We start from the raw sequence: 8,825 nt of genomic DNA, 5'->3' as shown, positions 1-8,825 counted from the left end.
TTGGCACCTGAAGGAATGCTCTGAGTGACTGCCCTGTAGGTAATTACAGCAGCAGTTACTTATTCCACTGAGACAAGAGGAGAAAGACAAAGAGAGCCCTGAGTTTGGATAAAGCTTGTGTTGTTTTAATTAACTTTTACCAACCCCCACCATGTGTGCTTCATTTCACATCTCTAAGAGCCTTGTACAGGTTGTGCTTGTTCAAACACGCACTATACAGCAATACGATTGATCCGATTATCACTAAAATTGATTGTGTACCATTGACCTCACCCACTTTACTAAGATGACCCTTGCTCCCTTGTTTTTTCTCTACTCTGTAAAATCTCTCGTGTCAAGCAAAAGCTGCCAGTGGTGGTGGAGCTATTAAGCAAATACTCTCATTAGTACACAAAACATAATGAATATGTAAATGATGTGTGTAATTTATGCATGGGCTAAGAGACTTGTTCTCCTTTCAGTCCTCCATTGTATTCACTCTATTTATATCCCCTTTCCTTAAAGATTTCACACTCTTACTACAATTTTCCTCTTTTCTTAGACCACATCATGTGAATGAATCCATTGGGGACTTCTTGAGGTCTTACTATTGTCTCTTTTATTTTGTGTTTTTTACACCTCCTACATCTCCTTGCCTTTAACCATGGTTTGTAGTTTCTTATACTCTTTCAGCGTCTCTCTGTTTTTCTCTGTTTGCTTCTTTCTGTTCACAGACTGTCCTCTACAAACCCTGCAGTGACGCATTAAACCAACAACTGAGTGTTTGAACAAGGTCTTTCTTCCAGGAATATGAATACTGAATAATCTACCCACTAAATCACATCCACACTAGAATGTGTTTTATGCTGTGTCTTCTCTTTGTCCCTTTGTGACTGTGTTGATCTCAATGTGTGGTCCAAACTGTGTGGTAAATTGAAGCATGTCCTGATAGACGGTGAGTAGCCTTGCTCCTGTCTAGGATAAACACCTATAATACTCTGGCTCCCTTGGCAATCACCATAGCAACAAACCATGGTACCCACGTGAGTTGCATAATAAGATGTTCTCCAAGACCACAGACCATAAAGCAGCGACAAACTACACCTCCGCAGCTATTAATGTGAATCAGAAAATAACCATTCAAATGTCAAACTTCACCTCTGACTCATTCCAGACCAATCTTCTCTATTTATCAAAAGGCATGCATCACAACACACACTCTCAGACGCTTATGCACCTTCTCTCTTTTTCTCCAGACCTTAACAGGTGCTGATGAGCTGCAGTCAATGACTGTAATGAGCTATCGATCACCGTGGGAAAACCGAGGGGCAGAGAGGGGTGAGGGAGGTAGGGGGAACCAGAGGACACACACACAAACAGAAGGAAGTGGACCGCCAGACAAAGAAAAAAAAACTTCAAATGAACTAAATGGAGACAAGCTACCCAAGACAGGGTATCAATACTTGCTTTAATCAAGTCCTTATCTCCTATTGTTCTGCTTAAAATAGAATATATGGGGAAGCTCCTTCTGCCAGCGCAGGTTGAAGGGAAGTGTTCAACTCAGATCAGCTTCTGATCTGTTGATCTGCTCAGGCTGACCATGCAGACATGCTTGTCATGACCGAGTCCAGATGCCAGTGAATGGCACTGACGCAGTATCTCTATTTTCCTCTTTTTTTGTGCTGTGTGCATGGAGTGGAGGCAGACAGCTTTAGGGAAGGGGGAGGTGCGTTGTGTGTGTGTGTGTCGTGTGTCTTGGCTGGCGTTTCAGATAATGAAATGCAGCAGGGAACAAAGAGCTGGGGGCCCCTATTCTCTGTGCTGCAGCTTCATTTTCACTCCCGTCAGTCTATGAGTCTTCCAAACCCTCTTTCTTGTGTACGTGTGTGTGTGTGTGTGTGTGTGTGTGTGTGTGTTTATGTTTGTATGAGCGGTTTGTTGTGTGGACCAGTGCCCCCCCCCTCCTGTTAGTATTCTGCATGGCAGATCCCCCTAATGTAATAACTGTGTCTGCATGTCTAATTTACAGCAGGAGAGAGTAAATAGCCTGTGGTTAATTACAGTACGTGTGTGTGTGTGTATGTGTGTGTGTCTATGCATGTGTCTACATGCGCGTGGGTGTGTCAGAATGATTTATGAGTTGCAAATAGCTACACCAGTGGCCCGTTTCTCCTCACTTAGTTTTTAATCTGTCTTTCCATTAATTTTCGTGGAGACGTTATTATGGTTTTATAACAGTGTGCATGAGGATGCACATGTGAGTGCACGTATGTGTTAATAAGACAAAGGTGTGGACATTTTGTGAGGATCGAGGCTAGCCCTACTTGGGCACCTGAGCTGTACTTTGCTTTTTTTTAACTCTTTACTTCTCCCATTTCCCTTCCTTCCTTTCCTTTCTCTTTTCTGGTGCTTCCTTCACTCTCTTCATTGAGAGCCACAATGAACACAGATCTTTATTGACAGTACACGTTGGAACATGGAAACAGCAGGTCAATCCGTTTAGCCCAAGGGCCGATACACCAATTCACCAATTTGTCAGTGTTAGTTTGAGAGAGAAAAGCAGCTAATCTCTCCTCTCTGCTCTCTATTGATCACACACTTAGACTCCACTTCTCTGTCTAAACACTATTGATTCACTCTCTCTCAATCTCTTTCTCTCTCTCTCTCTATCCCTCTCTTTCTGTCTTGTTCTCGCCACATACCACAGCTTTCAACACATCTTCCTTTCATACTCTCTTCTTATCAGATAAAAGCCTAAATAATTGAGACTATATGTCCTTGTACATTATGCCCTGAGTCACACTTTAGATGAATACCTGAGAACATTTTTAGCATTAACAAAATAAGACTGAGTAATTTCAGTAAAATGGAACGTATCAACTACAAAGTATTTTAGAGTTTGGTCCACAAGTGTCACACATTATTGTTGCCTGCTGAGTATATTCAAAAGAGCATTGTCTCATTAAAAAAAATCAATTACTTAGTTAGCAACCCCGCTATAGTTTGAATACAGACCATTATTTAAAATGTAATGCTGGGTACAATGTTTTCTGGCTTTGTTTTTCAGTCTCACATCACAGGGTGAACTTGAAAAGGACCACATTCCTGTGAAGATGAAGGCTATGCAAAGATTATAGAATGATTTTCTTAAGGGAGATGCCCCCCCCCCCTTAATTTTTACATAAATTCAAATTGAACCAAAGATCTCTATTTGATTGGATTTAGCTTGTGTGGGCCCTTTTCATGACACATTTTAGTATAGACTATAATTTGGTAAACACTGTAGATGAGAAGATGAAACAGAGAAAGAGAGAGGGAGAGAAACCTATGTCAAAAACAGACATTCCCGTAGTCTGTATCACATGTCTATCCCTCTACCATATTATTAAATTAATGAAATGTAAACAGGGAATCCCAACTGTTGCTGTGAAAAAACAGCCAGGGAGCCATGGGTTTCACTATCCTCCCTACATAGGTCATATTTATAGGACTGGTACACCCTCTACTGGCGATATTAACCCCTTACAATTCTTTAGCTTTGCAGGTTACAAAACACGAACACATGGCTTGTGTAAGTCAAAATCAGCTGTTTGGTAACCGGTACTTGGGTGTCGTTAAGTTCAGGACGCGGAGCGCTTATGTGCGAAATGCTTGAGTTTAAACTATACTAGATGTAACGTCACATACATTTTATAGCTATAATTTATCGTCACCTTACTGTTGAAGATGTTTCCTTCAGTTGCTGCTGCCGAAGATAGCAAAGCCTTGGTGAGAAAGACGTTACGGGAAGTGCTTGTGGGTCGAGAGGATATGAAACCTCTCTGGCACATCCATTGGGACATCTGACAGACTGGACACTAGGAGTTAACTAAATCCAGAAGATGGCAGTAGTGCAACATTATTTTGCTGTTTTCATTCATACAAAAGTTGAGTGACCCCCCTCCCCCTAGACTAAAAAAATCACCTATTTTCCTCCGGTGGTCCATTCCATAAACACCGAACGGTCCTTTAGCACCGGGACGCTAACGTTACCTTTAGCTAGCTATCTGAGCAGCACAACTAGCTAGCTAGAGATAACAACATGGCACAAGTTCCTCCTTCCTCCGGATCAATCGTAGTAGCTGACTGGCATCGATGTAAAGACAGCAAAGAATATTTTCAGCAAAATTCTACACAAGAAGAGACGCAAAAACTTCGGTGTGACTAAGAAACTGTACCATTTTTGTTGAATCACAAACACTCACAACAAAAACAACAAAAAACAAACAAAACACAAAACAAAAGCAGCACATAATTAATATGTAACAACAGTAAGGTGAGATTTCTGAGATAAAATCCGGGGACATTTTCAGCTCAGAAGCGTAAATACCTCTAATGTTTTTATCTTTGTAAACTTAAAACGGGGACACTGCCCCAGGGGCGTCACTAGACCTAGAGGTGCACTGGGGCACAAGCCCCCCTAAAGGGGGTCCATGGGCATGCTCCCCTGTAAGAAAATGTTGTCTATTTTAACATTTAAATGCATCAATCTGGTGCACTTTGAAAAGAAATTCAGACAACCAGCAAGCTATTTATTTATAAAGAAATGTGTGGCAAAAAATATTCCCCAAAATTATGAATATGCCTATTTTTGAAAAGTAAGTGATGTAGTATAACCAACAGAACACTAATTATGTGTGAGGTAAGTTTAGAGACACAACTATTTAATTATTATAGTTTGTAGACGGTCCCATAAGCACTCGTCTTACTGCCGTCTCACCGCCGGCTGCTTGTAGACCGTAAGTTCGAATCTGTGAATATCTAATAACTTTACTGAAGTTGAGCTCTGAGCAGCGCTTGCTCTGGCTGTCTTGAGCCTGCGTGTGTAGGGTGCGCGACTCTACGTTTGGTCAATGTTTTCTTTCTTTCATTCCAATTTCGGGTCTGTCAGTCACAGTGAAAACCGGGGACATTACCGGAGACAGCTCCAGCTGGGGACAGGTCACCGAAACCGGGGACGTCTGGTCACCCTAAACAACAAGGCTTTGATTATACAACTAAGTATTTCAGGAAATGTGTTCTACAGAACAATTTTGTGATTTATTGTCAGTGGGTCAATAAATCACAAAAATATGTATTGAACTGTAAGTGGGAAACAGTCTCACAAAGTGGCTGGTAGATACATGTGCATTTCCAATACATCTCCACCATCACTGCCAAAAAAACTTTGAAGACATGATGTGGGTCTTTTCATTATTGGCTCTAGATGTAGGGAGAGTTGGTAGCATTTGTAAACATGACTTTTAATTGTCTTATGAGGCTATACGAATATTGTGTCATAACTTATGTTTGAGTTTGAGGTTGTGTAAAGAGAAAACAGAACAATTGTAAAGAAAATGACATGTTACAAGCCCACCTCTATGATACCCTGTACTGTTTCACTGGACAACGAACATGAAATCACTAAAAACAAGATGGCATAACAAAACCTAGGATTGTAGTGTGTTGATGTCTAATGCAGATGTAGGAGATTTCCAAGAGCGGCATACACTTGACATATACAGTATTTAATACATAAAATGATAGACAAACTAATTCAGGGGCTCTATATAATTGCTTGGAAGCTACTTCCATGCTGTCATGTTGCATAACAAATTCCAATTCATAATTTTAAGACCTATAAGTGACACAGTGATCTTTGACCAGCACACCATTTTGACACTGTCATGACTGAAAAGTATGAATACCAAGCAGTACACAAAAGTAACTATTTAGACAACCTGTTTAAAACTTGTTTTACAGGCCTGTTGGAGTCTCCGGTGATGCCCCCACACGTAGCTGTGGACACAGATCACTATAAGAGCTTCATCTCTGGCAAGAGTGGAGTCGGGAAAACTGCTCTTGCTGCACGTCTTGCAGGCCAGAATATTCCTAACATGCACTATGAAACCACAGGTTATGGAATGTCATTTTATTCAGAATTAAATAAATACATAAATAAATTGATAAATTAATAAATATGCCTTTGAAATACATCATGAAATAAATAAATGAGGCAATAAATACATAAATAATTAAATACATTTAATTATTTCATGCTACTTTTATTTCATAAGTCCACATTTATTTATTTCCCTCTCTATTTATTTCCAGTTCTTATATGCAAATCAGTTGGCGTGGCTATCTCTCACATTTAGAACCAGGTGAATGGGACTTCTTTGGCAGACCAACAACAGGACAATTTTAACAATTTTCGCCATCTTATTCATCACTAAATTCCCTTCTGAGAGTGTTTTAGGCAAGAAATGAACTGTTTAGATTTCGAATATAGTCTTATATAATATAGTCTTGCGAAAATCGTTGCCGAATTGACAATTTGCTCCAAAGTTTTCGGAGTTGAGAAGCTCCACATGAACGTGACAGCCAGCTAGCGCCTGCCGGGCCGCTAGCTAGTTGCTCAGAGAACCCGCTGTAAGCTGGAGGTCTCTCTCACACACACACACACACACGGCCACAGCGCAGCAGGCACAGGCGGGGGAGAGAGAGATACCCGTTTCTCTCTTTAAATTTCGTTTAATGTGAATTAGAGCAGTCGTTTGCCCGCTAGCTCATTTAAAAACGCCTCAGCTAATGTCGTGTCAACCCACAGTGGGTACAGAGCACCGCGAGCTGCCCGTTGTGGTGCTCCGTCAGGTCAGCGCTAGTTGGTGGTCTAGTTACCCCAGAATAGGTGACTGTTCGCTGGGTAAAGAGCACCGCGAACTGCCGGTTGTGTTGCACTCTCACTTCGCCAGCCTTTTTTTGCCCACGGCTCTGTTCTGAATGTGAGAGATAACCACACCCCCTGATTTACATATAAGAACTGGAAATAAATAGAGAGGGAAATAAATAAATGTGGCATTAGGAAATAAAAGTCCACGGAAATAAATAAATGTGGCATTAGGAAATAAAAGTCCACGGAAATAAATAAATGTGGATTTATGAAATAAAAGTCTCTTGAAATAAATAAATGTGGATTTATAAAATAAAAGTCTCTTGAAATAAATAAAAGTAGATTTGACCATTTGCTGCCAGTATGTTTATAATATAAAGTGTTTTCACACAGCACATTGTATTGAGTTATGAACTAATGTGAAACAGAAAAAAAGACTATGCTAGTATTATTCTAGATTTAAAAAATAAGTACCACAACGCCATCACACCAGACGTTTTGTCAAATCCCTGTTCCCTGTCTTCCAGGCCTGTAAGGAGCAGGTGGACGCCGTCCTTTTCCTATTCTCCTTCACTGACAGGACATCCTTCGATGATCTGTCAAATCAAATCGCTAAATGGACTGGGACACCTGTGGGTCGTGTTGTCAAATTGGTGGTTGGCACCAAGTATCCTTTTGTGTTCTTTACCCCCATTTTCCACCAGCTGCGGAATGGCTCCGGAACGGCGGCGGAGTCATTAGGTTTCCATTAAAGTCAATGTGTGTATTTCCACTGACTGCAGAACGGCTGCGTTATTTCCACCGGTTGTAGAACGGCTGCGGAACGGCTCCGCAGTAGTCTGGGGGTAGACCCAGGACCTCAGTCTTCAGATGAACAACGTGCACATGTGTGGGGAATTCAGCATGATCCACTACTGTCCCTGATATGCGGAGATAAAAACACAGTCTGGTTCAAAGGCATTTCAGTAATACACAACCTGGCTCAAAGGCCATGACAAAAGAGGGAGCGAGGCATTGTAAATGATCAAAAGTAATTTATTTAACAAAAGAATAAACTAAACAGAACTTAACTAACTTAAATAAACCCAAAACAAAATGTGGAAGGCGTGTTGATCAGCGTGTTGGTAGTGAAGAGCGAGAAGTCTAGTCTGACCAGGTGGAGCTTTATCAGCTCCCAGCTCCCAGGTGCACCAGATCTGCAATCAACTCAAACAAGGATGGAAACAAAGATGGGTAAGACCAGAGAGGCATCACTCCCACAGAGAGGCCCTGCCAGACTACACAGGGCCGTCACAGATTGTTAAAAATAGGTTTGTGGTGTTAAAAGATGAAGTTACTTTTTCGCGGAGATGATCAAAAGGTCATTGAAGAGGTGGAGGTAGACACTGATGAATGACACTCTTGAGTTGTAAGCTACCACAGTCAGCTGTCTCATGGGACCCTGGTGCACCAAAAAATGCCTGATTACGATCAGAGGAACTGACTGGATGGAGGAAGAGGCAGTCAGTCAGAATTTAAAGGAACACGCCGACTTATTGGGAATTTAGCTTATTCACCGTAACCCCCAGAGTAAGACAAGTCGATACATACCTTTCTCATCTCCGTGCGTGCTGTAACGCTGTCTGACGGCTCCAGCATTAGCTTAGCCCAGCACAGATCCTGCAGGTAACTGGTTCCAACTAGCCTACTGCTCCGAATTGTGACAAAAGTGACAAAATAACGCCAACATGTTCCTATTTACATGTTGTGATTTGTAGAGACACAGCGTGTACAAAAAACAATGTAACATGAGACACAGCCATCTTCTATCCGTAAACAAACCGGGAACTATATTCTCAGACAGGCTTGCTGCGAGCATATCACTCCGCCCAAGTACTATATTCTTCCACCTGAGAATATAGTTCCCGGTTTGTTTACGGATAGAAGATGGCTGTGTCTCATGTTACGTTGTTTTTTATACATGCTTTGACTCTACAAATCATAACGTGTAAATAGGAACATGTTGGCGTCATGTTGTCACTTATTCGGAGAAGTAGGATTACTGGAACCATTCACCCGCCTGTTCTGTGATGGGCTGATGCCGCTGGAGACGTCAGACAGCTTTACAGCACACACGGAGATCAGAAGAGTATGTATCGACTTGTCTAACTCTGGG

The 8,825-nt window shown here is 41.5% G+C and overlaps 1 pseudogene; it reads left to right on the top strand.

The window, feature by feature from the left end:
• The first annotated feature begins 4,060 nt into the window (after positions 1-4,060).
• Positions 4,061-7,507, top strand: LOC120555356 (annotated as a pseudogene).
• Positions 7,508-8,825: the final 1,318 nt, after the last annotated feature.

The sequence above is a fragment of the Perca fluviatilis genome, unplaced genomic scaffold (assembly GCF_010015445.1).
Source record: "Perca fluviatilis unplaced genomic scaffold, GENO_Pfluv_1.0 PFLUV_unplaced_scaf_96, whole genome shotgun sequence".
NCBI lineage: Eukaryota > Metazoa > Chordata > Actinopteri > Perciformes > Percidae > Perca > Perca fluviatilis.
This window is presented reverse-complemented; position numbering and strand designations above follow the sequence as displayed.